Below are 16,683 nucleotides of genomic sequence, written 5' to 3' on the forward strand. Positions count from 1 at the left end.
GGGTTCCCTTCACTATGTTAAGTCCAAGGTCCTCCCAAGTCCCCCTAAGTCCAGGAAGGTGAGCAACCAAACTTGCATATCACCATAGAACCTTCACCTGGCGTTGGATGGAGAAAATAACAGAGCCCCACATAGGAGCACTGGACTAAGCTCCCAAGGTCCTGATGAGGAGCAAAAGGAGGGAGATCATGAGCAAGGAAGTCAGGACCATGAGGGGTGCGTTCACCCATTGAGACGGTGGGACAGAACTAACGGGAGATCACCAAGTCCAGTTGGAATGGGACTGATGGAACAGGGGACCAAACCGGACTCTCTGAATGTGGCTGACGGTGGAGGAGGACTGAGAAACCAAGGACAACAGCGATGAGCTTGGACTCTAGAGCATGGACGGGCTCACTGTGAGCCTTGTCAGTTTGGTTGCTCACCTTCCTATATACATTCTTTTTATCTTTTCCCAATACATACGTCCCCTCTGGCCAGTGACAACCCTGTTCGTTTACCCCTCTTTCTCGGTTGGACTTTGCTTTGCTGCCAAACTGAGCGAAAGACGTCAGGATTAACCATACCCCAATCCACCCTCACCTTCTGAGGGCGACCTCTCAGCGTTCCCTAGTCCCCATATCTCGGCTGGGACCTCCAATTGCTGAAATCTCAGTGGAGACCTCCAACTGCCGCGCACCGCACCCCTGTGTCTGCGTTTGGTGCGCTGGCATCTAGTTTGAAGGTTCGGTCAAGGGGCTGGAGGTTAAAATACACACACACACACACACACACACACACACACACACACACACACAGACAGTGAGACGGCGACACGGGTCATCCTTGAATTCCCCAAGGCAATGCATTTATTTTCTTATAAAATTTCAAAATGCATCTCTCTTAATATGTATTGTGAAGACACATCATGACAACCGCAACTTTTATAAACGAAATCATTTAACTGAGGTTGACTTGCATGTTTAGTCCATTACCACGGCAAATCTGAGCATTGCTGCACAGAGACAGACCGACATGGTACTGAGGAAGAAGCTAAGAGGTTCTACTTATGGATAAAGATATGGCCAGAGGTAAAGAAAGTGACACTTGGCCTGGCTTGAGCTTCTGAAACCTGAGACCACTCCCAGAAACACGTTCTTCCAAAAAGGTCTCACCTACCCCAACAAGGCCATATCTCCTATTGCTGCCACTCCTTATGAGCCTCTGGGGACCATTTTCATCCAAACCACCATAGTATTCATTCTCAGTTCATGAACTTAGTTTTTATGAACAAACTTTTCTCATATCTCAGGAAAATTTTAAAGTGAGGCATTCAGTCTTAGTGGTGAATCATCACATTCAAACTTAAAATGTGAATATGATTTTACAAAGTGACTTTCCTGCAGAAAGATCGTTTTTTATGCTGCTAGTAGAATGTACATAAAAAGGACTCAAAAATTGATGTCCTGAGATCTTCATTCTAATAATACTTCACACTTCCCTTTTCCTTTTAGAAGCCCCTTTAGAAACAATGTAAAATGGACTTGCAAATACAAAATTAATGTGTCTGCTGCATAATTTTACCTTCCAATACTCTTGCAAAATGTTTCATTTGGCCCTGCTAACCTGCAATTATATAGAGAAGAATTTGAGAAGAAATGGCTTCAGCCTCATTGACTTGGCACAGTAAAATTTCAATACCCAGTGGTTTAAAGAGAATTTGTGCGTTTTGGGTAAGAAAAGGTGTAGGATACTAGTAAAAGCAATTGTTTCAATTTTCAGTTTCTATTATTCATTTTTAAATCTGCATATTTCTAGAAGTCTTAATCTGCATTTTATAAAGTGTAGTTTTCAAGACTATTTTTTAAGCAAGGAAACACTTTAAAATTTCTTAAAAGTTTGTTATATATTCCTGAAAATTGGAACATTTTCATAGTGAAAAAGGATCTACTGAAGCTCAACAATGTATGGAGCACCTTAACTTTCTAAGGGAAACTTAACATATCCCTAGATGTTAATAATGTCAAGGTTGAAAAAAATCTCATCTAAATTATATTTCAACATAATTTGAAGAGTACTTTTTGGTGTTACTAGAATATCTCTATTAATTTCCTATTTCATTGTCCTTTTGGGAGGTTACATTTGTATATTTTAAGTCAGCTTAAATTTAAGGCATGAAATATTTACTAATTTGATAATTTTAGAAGTCATATAAGGACTTTGGCTCTTAGAAGCACAGTTCATAATGAAGTGTATAAAATCTTTTTACTCAAACACCTATAACTAATTTATTTGGATTTAAATAGATATCATATCAAAAATTTTATGATTAAAATATTTGTTGAAACTACAGGGTCACACAAATGAAAATTCATAGATTTATGTAAATATCAGTTTTTTAGATAAAATCTATTTTGTGAACAATAACATTGTTATTTTAGTGTGAACAAAATCAGTAAACACTTGAAAATAAGAAGAAGGTAATTTTCTTCATTTAATGTGTAATGTGTAATGTTGCCTATACATTTTCTGATATGATAACAATGAGTTATTTTCTCTGCATTGTGATAAAGAAAAAGGAGATTATATATGTATGTGTATATATATATATATGTAATTCTTAGATGAGATGAATGAAAAAATCTGAACTTTAGTGTTAGAAAGAGAATTGTAAAAGAGAATGGACATATGTTTTTTATTGTTATAATTTAGTTGCATAAAACATTTACTTTTTAGATAGCATAGAACCATTTTTGTAGCTAAATTTGTGAAAAAATACCTTCTTGCTTGTATTGATTAGTTTTGAATAACCTGCATTTACATTCATTAAACGTCATTTCCTGGGGTAAATACACCAACAGACAAGACCTGCTGAGGAAATTAGGTAAGAAGAAGAGGGAGAATAGGAGGGCGAAGGAGAACATGAGGGAATGGGATGTTCAAGAAGAGGGAAGGGCAGTGAGGGAGAGAATAGAGATATCTTGTTTGAAGCAGCCATTCAAGGGCTATTGACAACCATAGCACTAGGGAAATTTTCAGGAATCCTCAAGAATGACCCCAGCTAAGACTCTAAACAACAGTGGAGAGGACGCCTAAACTGGCCTCTCCCTGTGATCAGATGATGACTGCCATAACTGTCATCATAGACATGCCCTTTCATTTCTTATTAAAAAGTCATTCCCAATCCAAGCACTGGGAGCCAGAGTATTCAGTGGTTATCACAGTTTTGTTTTGGTTCTTTATGCATTGCCTTTTGTTGTGCTTTTGTTGCTACTGCTGCTTTTATACAAGGCCTTTACTAAAGTTCCTATCTCTACTAGATCATGGATATTTCCTTGCTGTTTATTAAAAGTGAGACATGAAGACTAAGTTCTGTAAAATATTATCATTCTTTCCATTTGGTCAATCAATTTCCCCCATGGATTTAAAGTTTTGCAATCTTAGAAAGAAATCTTTAATATGGTACTAATTTACAATAGTGGGAGAGGGAAAAATGTATTGTGATTATCCAGGCTCTTTAGAGATTTTGGAATTGGCCCATATTTTGGTTAAAACTTTTATTTTTTTAAACTCAATGCAAATGTTACAGCAAAGTTTGTAGGCTACGCATGCATTTCCTTCACAGGTACAACCACAAATATTAGATAATTCATATAAACTTAAACTTTCCAAGTTTATCACAAGAAAATTTTAACATGATTTTAATTATATATATACATATATAATATAATATATATATTGTATATATATATATATATATTAGCTAAGTTATTTCTCAGAATGTTTATTTTATTTTTGTGTTTGAGGTTGTTTTGACTGCATTTGTGTTTGTGCACCATTAGCTTGTGGACTGCCCACAAGGACTTTCAGAGTGTTTGGCTTCCCTGAACTCAGAATTACAGACAGTTGTGAGTGAGCATGTGGTTGCTTGGAGTCTCACCTGGGGCATCTGCAAGAGCAGAAAGTGCTCCTAAGTTCTGAAGTATTACTGAAGACCCTTTAAAAAATTTAACAGGCATAATTAAGTTTATAGATAGACATGTTCATTTCTTTATTGACATAATAGAATACATATATATCCAATACACTATTCAAAATTAATCAATAGTTGTAAGTATGTGAGGGTGAAGAGAACATCAATGAATGTGAAAAGCTGTTTGAATGTGAATTTTGTGATTCAGAACAACTGTTTTTTTTTTTTTAAATCAACAATGCAGTTTTACTTGTAAGAATAAAATTATGGACAGAAAAAAACAGATTCAGTGTAAAAATCAGTTTTTGTGCAAACCTGATAGCCTGAATTTTTTTTTTCGAGACAGGGTTTCCCTGTAGTTTCTAGAGCCTGTCCTGGAACTAGCTCTTGTAGACCAGGCTGGCCTCGAACTCAGAGATCCGCCTGCCTCTGCCTCCCGAGTGCTGGGATTAAAGGCATGCGCCACCACCGCCCGGCTGATAGCCTGCATTTTATACCTGGAATTGGTGATGAAATCAAAGAACTAAATCTCTAGTGCCTTTCTAACTTCCATAAGCATGCTTCAACAAAGACAAAAAAAGACACACACACATACATAAACACACACATACATACATGATACATAAACACAGACTGTAGAAATAAGCACATACACACATATGCTCACACACACAATATATAAGCATACAAATATACATATTATTAACATAATACATCTTTTAATGTTTTTAAATGCATTAAACTATGCTATTTCCTTCACTAAATGTTGCTGGCTATTTTAATGACTATAAATAACATAAGAACATCTTTAAGAAATGTAAAAATTCAGTACAGCTTCTAAGTCATGTTACTACCTCAAAATTCAGATTTTTGACACATATACCTCTCTAGAAACATTGCTGGATTTGTCTTTAAAGAAATTTTATTCCAATACTGACTTCTATATGACAATGCCATTACAGTTAAGCGGCAGAATATTTGAAGTTTCTTTTGTTGTCTCAAAGAAAATTGTTTTAAAATTATTTTTAATGGCATGTGTGTTTTCTTTCTTTTTTTTTTTTAAAAAATATTTATTTATTTATTTATTATGTATACAATATTCTGTCTGTGTGTATGCCTGCAGGCCAGAAAGGGGCAGCAGACCCCATTACAGATGGTTATGAGCCACCATGTGGTTACTGGGAATTGAACTCAGGACCTTTGGAAGAGCAGGCAATGCTCCTAACCTCTGAGCCATCTCTCCAGCCCCATGTGTGTTTTCTTGTATGAATTGCTTTAATTTGAAAGCACTGTAAACAAGTTTAAGAAAGAAAAAAAGAAATTTTGTGTTCAATATCAAGGGGTATTATAATCTTATAGAAAATACTTTATTATAAGTGCTTATTCATGAAAGTGTACAGTGGAAAAAAGCATGGTACCTAGAAAAGTCATATGGAAAATAATAATGTAAAACAGCTTGCATGTGCTTTTATATTATTATGTAAAAGCTTAAATTAATTTAATATGATATATATATGTTATTATTACAGAACGCTAAATTATAAAGTAGTTCAATGGGAGTTAAATGAGACCTTAAGAATATTTGTTTTAAGTGAGGCAGTGGTGGTGCATGCCTTTAATTACAGCACTTGGGAGACAGAGGCAGGTGGATCTCTGTGGGTACAACGCCAGCCTGTTCTATAAGAGCTAGTTCCAGGACATGCTCCAAAGCTACAGAGAAATCCTGTTTTGAAAAACCAAAAGGAAAAAAGAAAAGAAAAAAGAAAGAAAGAATATTTGTTTCACGGTGTGTGGCGGACAGAACGAAGAAACTGGGGCAATGACAGAGGAGTTAAAAGGAATAGAAACACCAAAATATTATGTGTTTGTTGATTTCACAGAGTAAGAGAGATGATTCTAATTATATTTTGGTAAACACACACACACACACACACACACACACACACACTTTCATTCTGAGGAACAAGAGAAAAAAGACACCTGGAAATTAAAGAAGGTATAAAAGAAAATGAAACGCCAAGTAAATGTAAAACAACATTCCTGGTTTCTGCTGGATACTGACATTATAGTAGAAACATGAAAAATTGTTTTATATTAATGGTAACCTTTATGAATAAAAGGAGCATATATTAGTAAGTGCATTTATAAGCTGCAGTTCTTTATAATGTAAACAAATGTTATGTGTTGCACATAATTGTATAAAAGTACACGTTCACATGACTTACATCTGCTGGATGTGTCTCATGTAGCATCAACACACATAGCATTATGCATTAGTTGTTTACTGTGCCAATTGGCAACAATGTGTCACTTGGGAGCAGGGAATTTCAGTTTCTTTGTAATTGCTTAGAATCAACTCCTGTATTCAGTCTCTGGCTGTTGTGTTTACTTTCTATGTAGTTAATGTTTAAGACTGAAAGTAATTTTGACGAAAGTGTTTCTGTATTGATTTTGTATTCAGGAAAAATCATATAGATAATGTGCAATAAATGGTATATCACTAGAAAGTGTCTTTTGTTTTCTTGTTTTCATATTACTTCAGGTCTATTGGGAAATAATTTTAAATATTAAAAGATTACTCCATGTTTAGGAAATAAAACTTACTAATTTGGAAAATTTGGCATAGATTACATTTAGTTTAGTTTAGTTTAGTTATTGTTGTGTGGAGCAGAGTTTTCTTCTACAGTAAAGGATGCCTAGGACCAGCTATTTAAGCTGTACTTACAAGAACTTATACTAATCCTTAGTAATTAGTAATACCTCTCAAGTACGTGGGTTTTAGGTTTGGCGCTCTACATCTGACTATCAAGTGAGAATCAATCACAATTTTCAATAGTCAATATCATGTATATTATATTGAAATAATTTTAAGTGTTTTGATTTATTTTGATGGTATCAATATCTTCGTGTTCAACCTATATGTAGGTTCCTGATACATTTATCAGAAATTATAAAATTCACAATTATTTGTATTATATTCAAAATAATGCTGCATTTCTCTCCTTTACTTACAATTTCATTTTCCTCATTAGACAATGTTTCTATTAGTATATATGATAACTAAGACATTCTCTACAACTGAGAATCATTTTTAACATGGTTAAGTGTTCAAGTGATCCAAAAAATATGGATTGGGTAGTTTCATTTATAGTCTGCGAATAATATAGTTTAAAACAGTATTTGGGGTCTTTATGTTGAAGGTGCCTTTCACATGCTTTATATACAGCATCACTTATTTCATTTATGAATATTAAAACATTGACATAAAACTATTTGAATGACTCAGGGGTTTTTGTTAATATTTCAAGAACAAATTTGAAATATTCCATGGTAGATGATCACATCATATGAAAGCAAGAAAACAAATAAAAACAAATTTCCTGGCTGATTAGTGAGTTTTGAACTAAAATATTTGTTTTTGTTGAACAGTCTAAAAAAATCACAATCACAGATTCATCATGAAATTTTGATATTCAGTATTACATTATAGAATCATATTTATGGTAATGAAGTTAACAACGTTGTTCTTTCATTTCTATAAAATGCAATACCCAGAAAAATGACGTATCCCTCAGTTCTTTTCTCTACTTACTGTATAATCCTAAGCATAACATATAAATAAAATCCTACCTTCTTGTATATAAGAAATAACATATGTGATAGTATGTCTTTTAGACATCTCTGATATTGGATAAAAGAATGAAATACACATCAATGTTGTGTTTTAATAGACTGAAAATATGGATGAATGGCCATCCATGAATTTCAAGAAGTTCCACTTTGAAAGAAAGAGATCCATTAATAAAGTGAAATGCAGGAGCCTTAAGGGAAGAAGTAAAAAAGAGAGCATCTATTGACCACTCAAAAGATAAATTTTTCAACATATCCACTTCATAAACTTTCAGTTTCACTTCAAAGTTGTTTAATTTCTTTGGATTTTATCCATAATGTCCCTGAAATGTAATGACACCATGAAACAGTCTTTATTTGAGAAGATCCTATTACTAACAGAAGACCTCAAACCATGAAAATCTTCTTACAAGACCTTGAAGAGTTTGAGATCATCTGGTTGTGCTTATTTCACAAGTCCATTGCTAGAAACATTCTCTCTGATACTTTATTCATTTTTGTAGGCATCATTCATGAATTCAAACTTCTGAAAAAATTCAAGTGACCCTATTCTATTGGACATTGTAAATGAAAATCTTTCCTCTCATTATACTATTATTGAGTAGATTACTATCAAAAAGCTACACCTGTTTATTCATGTTTGATACATAAAGAACATAAAATTGATGGTTATAATGATTAAGGTGAAATATTTCTCCTTTCAGGAAATAATCCTTAAGAAATATGAGTCTGACATGGATTTGCAGTTACTTAATGTGAAATTTCTAAATTTGTACAACTTTACCCCCATTTATAATATCAAAAGGGAAGACAAATATGGTGAAATCAGCATAATGAATTAGTAATCATGTAGCACGCTGGTGTTTGCATATGGTATTATCAAGTTATCAGTACCCACAACATGGTAGGGAGTAATTCAAGCATCAGAAAAAAACTTGCTTGACATTTCTCAGTCTAATGTATAGCTTCACTACCCTTCTGAATTTTGTCATTAACCATTCGTTGACTTCTATAGTCAAGTGAAAACTATCTTTCCTTGCATTTAAGTAAATATTCTATCTTTTTTAAAATTTATTTATTTATTAAAAATTTCTACCTCCTCCCCCCCCCTTCCATTTCCCTCTCCTACCCCCTCCTCTTCCCCCCCTCTCTAGTTCTAAGAGAAGTCAAGGTGCCCTGCCCTGTGGGGAGTCAAAGGCCCTCCCCCCTCCATCCAGGCCTAGGAAGGTGAGCATCCAAACAGACTAGGCTTCCAAAAAGCCAGTGCATGCAGTAGAATCAAAACCCAGTGCCATTATTATTGGCTTCTCAGTCAGCCCTCATTGTCAGCCACATTCAGAGAGCCCGGTCTGATCACATGCTCGTTCAGTCCCAGTCCAGCTGGCCTTGGTGAGCTCCCATTAGATCAGTCCCACTATCTCCGTGGGTGGACGCACCCCTCGCGGTCCTGACTTCCTTGCTCATATTCTCCCTCCTTCTGCTCTTCATCTGGACCTTGGGAGCTCAGTCCAGTGCTAAGATCCTTAGCAGGAACTTAGTCCTCTATATTCTTCTATAGTATCCTGCCCTAAGATTCACAACTTAGCCAAACTGTTGATTGTAGGTCTTTCTAGGTTTTCATGATTGGAAAAAATATTATGAGTATAAATAACCTTGTGTGAACTCAATTTAGATTGACTATGACCATGACTAGTACAACATACTTAGAAGCTAAGTAAAAAAAAAAGCTTATTTTTCTCATATTTCTCACATTTGTATTTTCAATATTAGCTGATTGTGTATAATAGTAGCTGAAGGTTCTTTTATAAGCTAAACATATTTTCTTTAAAGTAGTGAATTTGACTACTTTTGATAAGATTGAGATCAGAAAAGGCATCTCTCTGCTTGAGCAGAATAAGACATTTGTATTCTTATGTCACATATCACTGGACATGGCCGAGAAACAAATCTAAATTTTCCATCAAAATAATTTTAATAAAGTATTAGTTTTTATAGAATTTTTAAAGTAAAGGGACAAAAAATCATAAATGAAAAAACCATACAAAGACAGGATTGTAATCCAGGGAGACTGGTTAACACAAAATGGGCAACCATTTTTATTAGCTTCGGATACTATAAAATAATAGTCTTAGCTTAGGGGCTGGTGAAAGATTGTGGTCTTGACACTCACAAGGATGTTATCTTAGACACACAGGTGGGAAAAGGTTAAATATACCCCAAGGTAATATTTCTAAAGACACAAAACATTTCATTTAATTGCAAGAATTGAAATTTAACCAGCCAATCAGTCTTGTATCACCATAGAACCTTTGTCCGGCGATGGATGGAGATAGAGACAGAGACCCACATCGGAGCACTGGACTGAGCTCCCAAGGTCCAGTTGAAGAGCAGAAGCGGGGAGAAGATGAGCAAGGAAGTCAGGACCAAAAGGGGTTGGTCCACCAGCTGAGGCAGTGTGCCTGTTCTAATGGGGGATCACCAAATCTAGCTGGACCAGGACTGAATGAGCATGCAATCAAACCGGACTGAACTGAATGAGCATGTGATCAAACCGGACTCTGAATGTGGCTGCCAATGGGGGCTGACTGAGAAACCATCGATAATAGCACTGGGACTTGTTTCTTTTTGGGAGACTAGTCCATTTGGATGCACACCTTCCTAGGTTTGGATGGAGGGGGGAGGGCCTTGGACTTCCCACAGGGCAGGGTACCCTGCGCTCTCTTACGACTGGAGGGTAGAGGAGAGGGTGAGTGGGGGAGCGGCTCGGAGGGAAATCGAAGGAGGGGACGAGGTAGAAAATTTGAAAGGTATTATTTATAAAGCAAAACAAAAGAATAAAAAAAAGAGGGATTTGCATTTTTCTATAGGTTGCTTTTCTGGACGGTCGAATAACAAATTGTTGCTCTTTTTACCCCTCTCCTTTGAGTACCGGAAGATTATTGGGTTACAGTGTTAGAGATGCTGAATTCCATCTGAGATTTAAATTTGTGTAGCAATTCCTGTTTTTAGGTTTACTTCATGTAGACAGTCTCTCTTTTATTCCTCCGTGTACAATATTCCCTTGATCATTTTTTGTGCTTTCTTTTGCCAGCCATAAATTGCCTTATTTTCTTCTTATTTTAAATCTTTCTTACTCCTACATTAATTTCTTGAGTATTAATTAATTAATTAATTATTTTTCCAGCTCAATTATAATTTCCCCTCCATCCCTTCTCTTCTCCAAATCCTTCCTCTAAATTTCCTTCCTCCCACTCTTTCTCCTTTCTATTCAGAGGAGAACAGGTGCCTTCCATATAACTGGGTCAGCCATGTCAAGTTGCAGTAAGAATAGACTCCTTTTCCCCTATTGAGGCTGGACAATGCAATGCAAGTAGAGGAAATGGATTTAAAATTAGTTAACAGAGTCAGATACGGCCCTTGCTTCCATTAGTAGGAAACTCACAAGAAAACCAAGCTACACACATATGGGCAAAAGGCCTATGTATGCACAGTGCATAGTACCTGGTTGACTATTCTTTCTTCATGCGCTCATATGAGCTCAGGGTAGTGGATTCTGTGACTTTTCTTTTGTTGTCCATGACCCTTCTTTCGCAATCCTTCCTCTGCCACTTGCCCAGGATTCCCTGATTTCTGCCTATAGTTTAACTGTGTGTCTCTGCTTTTATTTCCATCTGCTGTTGGATGTAGCCTCTCCAGTGGCAATGGGGTTAGTCAGCAATCTAAGAGGCTAGCAGAATATTTCGAAGAATTATTTCACTGATTTTTTTTCTATTTCTCTATTCATGTTTGATTCTATCGTACGTCTCTGTGCTGTCTAGACTCTGCATTCTGACCCTCCAGGCAGTGCCAGAGATGGGCTCACTCTCCTGATATGGGACTCAAGATGGACCAGTCATCGGTTGGCCAGTCTCATAATTTCTGCATTAACGTTACCACAGCATATCACAGCAGGGGATATTGTGAGTCGAACTTCATGTGACAGAAGATGGCAGTTTAATATCTGCACACATACATCAAAATTATTTATCATTTTCATCCCATCACATTACTCTTTTATCCTCCCTCCTCTTATCAACGAGTCTTCTCACTTTTGTTTTGTGTTTTGGTTTTAGAGCACTAGTCACAAGAATTAAGACCTAAAATGAAAATAACATCAACTGAAGGAAATGGAGAGTTATTAATAAAATGCCATGTCCTCAGCTAATAAAATTAATGCATTATAGTGATTGATACAACTTTGCAACTGCAATATAAATTGTGTTATCCACTTAAAGCATTGTCTATGACAGCAGTCACATTAGGTGGTCTCATGAGATTAAATGAACATTACTGGCAGTATAACCCAAGCTATCCTGGTCTCTCAGCAGCTTTCCCCAAATAACTTGATATTTTCCCTATTTAACTTGATATTTGTAATGTTATATAAACTAAAATAGTTAGGATATATATATATACATATATGAATTTACTGTACTAAAAATAAATCGGCTACATTTTTAGATGGTGAGATTATTTACTTGTATGATGGGCAACTTGGTTGTTTTCTAATTTTTTGTTATTATGAATAAAGCTGCTATGAACATTTGTGTGCCAGCTCTTAGGAGTACATGAATCCACATCTCTGATATAATACTTAGAAGGAGAATTGTTAGTCCATATGGTAACTATTTGTTTCTCTTTGCAAGAAAATGTCAAACTGTTTTTCAACATGACTTTGACATTTTGGATGTAATATATAACCAGCCTTAGTGGTCTAAATTCCCTTAAGCAAATGATATTGTCATGCTTTTAAATTTTTTTCTAAACAATCTAGTAGCTTTTAGATGATTTGTTACATTAATTAACATTTTGAGATGATTAGTAATTTTGAGAGACACTCTTTCTATGAAGTTATTTTATTTTGTTACAAAAGTTTTGTGTAAATTAATTATCTGTGAATTATTAATGAGTAATAATAATCTTTATATTATAAAAATAAATGCTAATTTTGGAGAATTTTCCATTACCCCTTCATATATAGTGTGTTTTTATCTCTACAATTTACATGTTTTCTAAATTATATTTGCTTCAGTCACTTCTCCTTTTAGGATGTTAACACTCCTCTTGGAGAATTGTGATACAATAAATAGCTAATGGGGGAATATTTGGTACTTCAATTATGAGTTCACAATACTGTGTTTACTTGAACAAGACTAGGCTGGAATTCTTATGATCCTTTGTTCTCTGTGTTGTGTCCAGTTGTCATTTTCTGGGCTGGTTTCCATTTGCTGTAAACAGAGGATACTTTGAAGACGTAGTTGTACTTTATTATGAATATCAGGTTAAGATCTAAGTGTATGAAGGAATTATGTTGATCTTGTAAGTGTCAATGGTAGATTCATTGTTAAGGTCCATGACCTCACTAACCCCAGGAAGCTGGTAGGTTTCCAGTAGCGGTCATTCTTTTGTTTCTTTCATGTTGAGTGGACCTTAAATCTAATTAGGCAGCTGCTTGTTGGCAGTGAATGTGAAGAAGACCAGTTCTTCCACTTTTATGCATACTTGCCTTGCTGGTAATTAACATAGTTTTATTGGTGTTGAAACTTGAGAGAACTAGTTAATTGCTTAATTTCCATAATACCTTGAATAGTATTTTTTTTTTAATCCATGGAATCTAGGAAGTAGGAAAGAGACTCTATCATTTCAGATTCAGTTCAAATTATTTGGGTCCTGTGTCTTATGTCATAATTGTGGTGCTCTTCAGCAAAAGGTACCCACCAGCATTTCTTTGTGTTTTGTTGTTGTTTGTGTGTGTGTGTGTGTGTGTGTGTGTGTGTGTGTGTACTACAGGAAATTAAGGCACCTAGACTTAAATTTTCCTCATGATAGCCATAGACTAACAATACCTCTGTACCAGGCATGAGAAACTTTCTTGCAAAAGCATGGTTAGGGTTATATTCATGCCTCTCAAACAATGAAGATTTTCTATGTAGCCTTTTTCATTTTGAAGCACTGTTTTCTATTTTTATTGATCAATTCATATATGTAAATAATACTTTTATCAAATCTCTAGCATATTCTCACTTCTCCATATCTTTTTCCATACCTCATCCACGTCTCTGTGTGATTGTTTCATTAAAACACCTCAACATGCCTTTGTGCTGCTCCTTTTTCATATACATCAGACATTCTACTGAAACACAGGTAGTCTGATGAAAGATGAAAAGAGAATGTTGTCAAAATGATGGTAGAAAGTAGAAACTTTACTTTAAGGTGAAACAAGAGAAAATAAATAAACAACTATAGGCAGGATTTTTGCCTGGGAAGAGGCGACAGAATGAAAACTTGACCCAATAAAGCTGAGATGGCACTCAGAGAAAGCCAACTCCGACGTTGTTTTCCTGACGAAACAAGGATCACAATCACACAAAAATGCTGTGGTTCATGTTTTGTGTTGTTATTCAAAATGTCAGCCTTTTAACATAATTATTAAATTGTATTTTCTGTAAACTCTATTTGTTCCCCCTATGAGAACTGCAGAACAATTTTACAAGTATAATACTAGTATTGATTATAAATAATTTAACCTTTAAGACATTATAACTACAATTAAGTTTAAATCTCACTTTCAAAGTTCTTATAAAATTTAATTGCTTCTAATCACTTTGACCATGTTTTCTTAATACAAATGGTTTTTTTCCCTGAAAGTAAGACGGCATGTCACATTTTCTTACCTCTTTTCTATAATCTTATAACATAAATGTTTCCAATTCTAAGCAATAAACCTTTACCATCTCTAAATATACAAAAAGAAAAATGTTCAAAATCTATCTTCCTAAACTGAGAAAATCAAAGTGAATGTTCTCTGAAAGGGATCAACTTTTCTGTTACTGAACACTTAGCAACTGAATTTAGAAAAGGCAAGAGTTTTTAAAGAAACTGACAATGTTTACACCATCTTAATAAATCATATTTAGTATGCTAATTTTAGTCCTAATTAGTTAACATGTTGATTTTTTCCCCTAAGTTGCTCTTACGTCCATTATGCCTGTATTTGGAGATAAGATGTTATGCAAAGAATCAACATCATGAGATCCAATGCCCAGAGGGGTAATGATTTTTGCAAAGGAGGAAGAGGCATTAAACAGTAGTGGCCTAGCCATATCTGATGGGAATGACAAAAGTCATAGAGCCAGCAAAGCTGCATGACAAAGATCTAACAAAGATGAGTCGCATAATGCTCTCCATGCCGCCTTTGGTTTTGATCTCCACCTTTTACATACTTGGGGGATTTTTAATATTTGTACAATTTTGGGATATTGAATTGATGCAAATTTTCTAATGAATTCTTTCTGCCTTCTCCCAGTACTGCCGCTTCCTGAGGAAAGTCCTAAACAAACTATCCCTCCCACTTTTAGGGAGATATCCTTATCTACTTAAGGTCGTCTTCACGTCTTGGCCTTTGTGACACACACAAAGAAGCCAGAGGTCTCTTTACGAGGCTATGAAATATTCTTGATTCATCTGTCCCTGTATTTATTTACTCAGGACTAAGGTAATCAAAACAAAGTAAACTTTAAAACAGTCAATCAAATTGGTTGGTTGCAGATCAGACGCTGTTTGCCATCAAACACTCAGACAATTATGTGACGTAAGGCAACAAAGTTAGATTAGTGAAAGTTACCTCTGCTCTATACAGAGCCTTATATGGATAAACAAAGAGTGATGTGAAAAGATGGTAAAATAACGGGATGTCAGGGTTTCTCCTTCTTAGAAAATGTAGCACATTCAGAGTCACTTCGATGTCCTATGACCAAAGAACAAAAGAAGCCAGGATAAGACATATAAACAATTTCTGTAAATATATTAAATGCAAAGATTTCGTTATGCCAGAATTTGAATAGTAACTGCAGAAGCTTAGGCCTGAGGATTTTTCTTGGGCTCTCTGACCATTAAGAATTAATAATGCCCTACTTCTACATGGCCATCTGCTTATACTGGCTTGCAGATTTTGTTTTGGTCTAGCATCCTTAAAGCCACAAAAGCTACTAACCTGAGAACAGACTGTCATATGCCGCTATATTCTTAAAAATTGGCTTATTAGGTTGATAAGTAAATAGAGTTATTAAAGATAACTGTTTATCAATAATGATTGAACATGAAGGAAAATGATTGTAAAAGATAACTCTGCTCTGTTGTAGTTTATCAGTAATGACTAACAAATATGCTAAAGGAAGTGAAGTACATGTCCAGAAATAGAAACAACATGATATCTGTTTTAGAACAGCGAGAATCTATACTTGCCTAATGAGTTTTGTATAAATAAATTAACATTCTGGCTACTAGTCAGTTAGGCTGCAAACGTCTCCCAAACATCATATCTGTTTCGCTCCTTCCCTTGCTGGTTCCTTACCTCCTTTTGGCACCTACCAAATGCTGGAGCTGGCTTTGGCAGTGAATTCAGGTTCTCTCCATAAACAATCAATGAAAAGGCCATACTCATATTAGAACACGCCACATTGTACACATTTAAAAGGCTCTGCTAAGTGACTTTTAAATTTTATTTTTCATATTTATTTATTTATAATTTAAGGGTATGTTTTCCTGTTTTTATGGCTTGTTGGAAGTGACCAAAGGATGGCATCATAGGTTCTGGAACTAGGGTTTCAGTTGGATCTTAATTGTTTTAGTCCACAAAACTATACAGTGAATGCACAGCTGACAGTCCAAAAGGCAGAGCCAGAGAAAATATATACGTACATGTCCACATCGAGCAAGCCATTTCGCAGAGCTGCGGGAACACTTGTCTTTTTGAAAAGTCACTGTCATATCTGTGAAAACCGTGTGAAGTCATGATTCTTCCCTTCAAAATTGGATTTGTTCCCAAAACAAATAGTTTTGTTCCCAAAACAATAGTGTGGCTTCTACACAGGCAACGGAGTGACCTTGCTCCATTCCCCCCCCACCCCCAATAACATGAGGTTTTGCAGTAATGACATTCACTATCTGTTCTAACAGTCAAATTTACAGAGTCAATCCCATAAAATTACCTGCTAACAGATCACATAGATATTTATATAGAAGACAGGCACTGAGCAGGAGGGCAACATGCCCCACCTTTG

This window comes from Arvicola amphibius, chromosome 3 (assembly GCF_903992535.2).
Source record: "Arvicola amphibius chromosome 3, mArvAmp1.2, whole genome shotgun sequence".
Lineage (NCBI taxonomy): Eukaryota > Metazoa > Chordata > Mammalia > Rodentia > Cricetidae > Arvicola > Arvicola amphibius.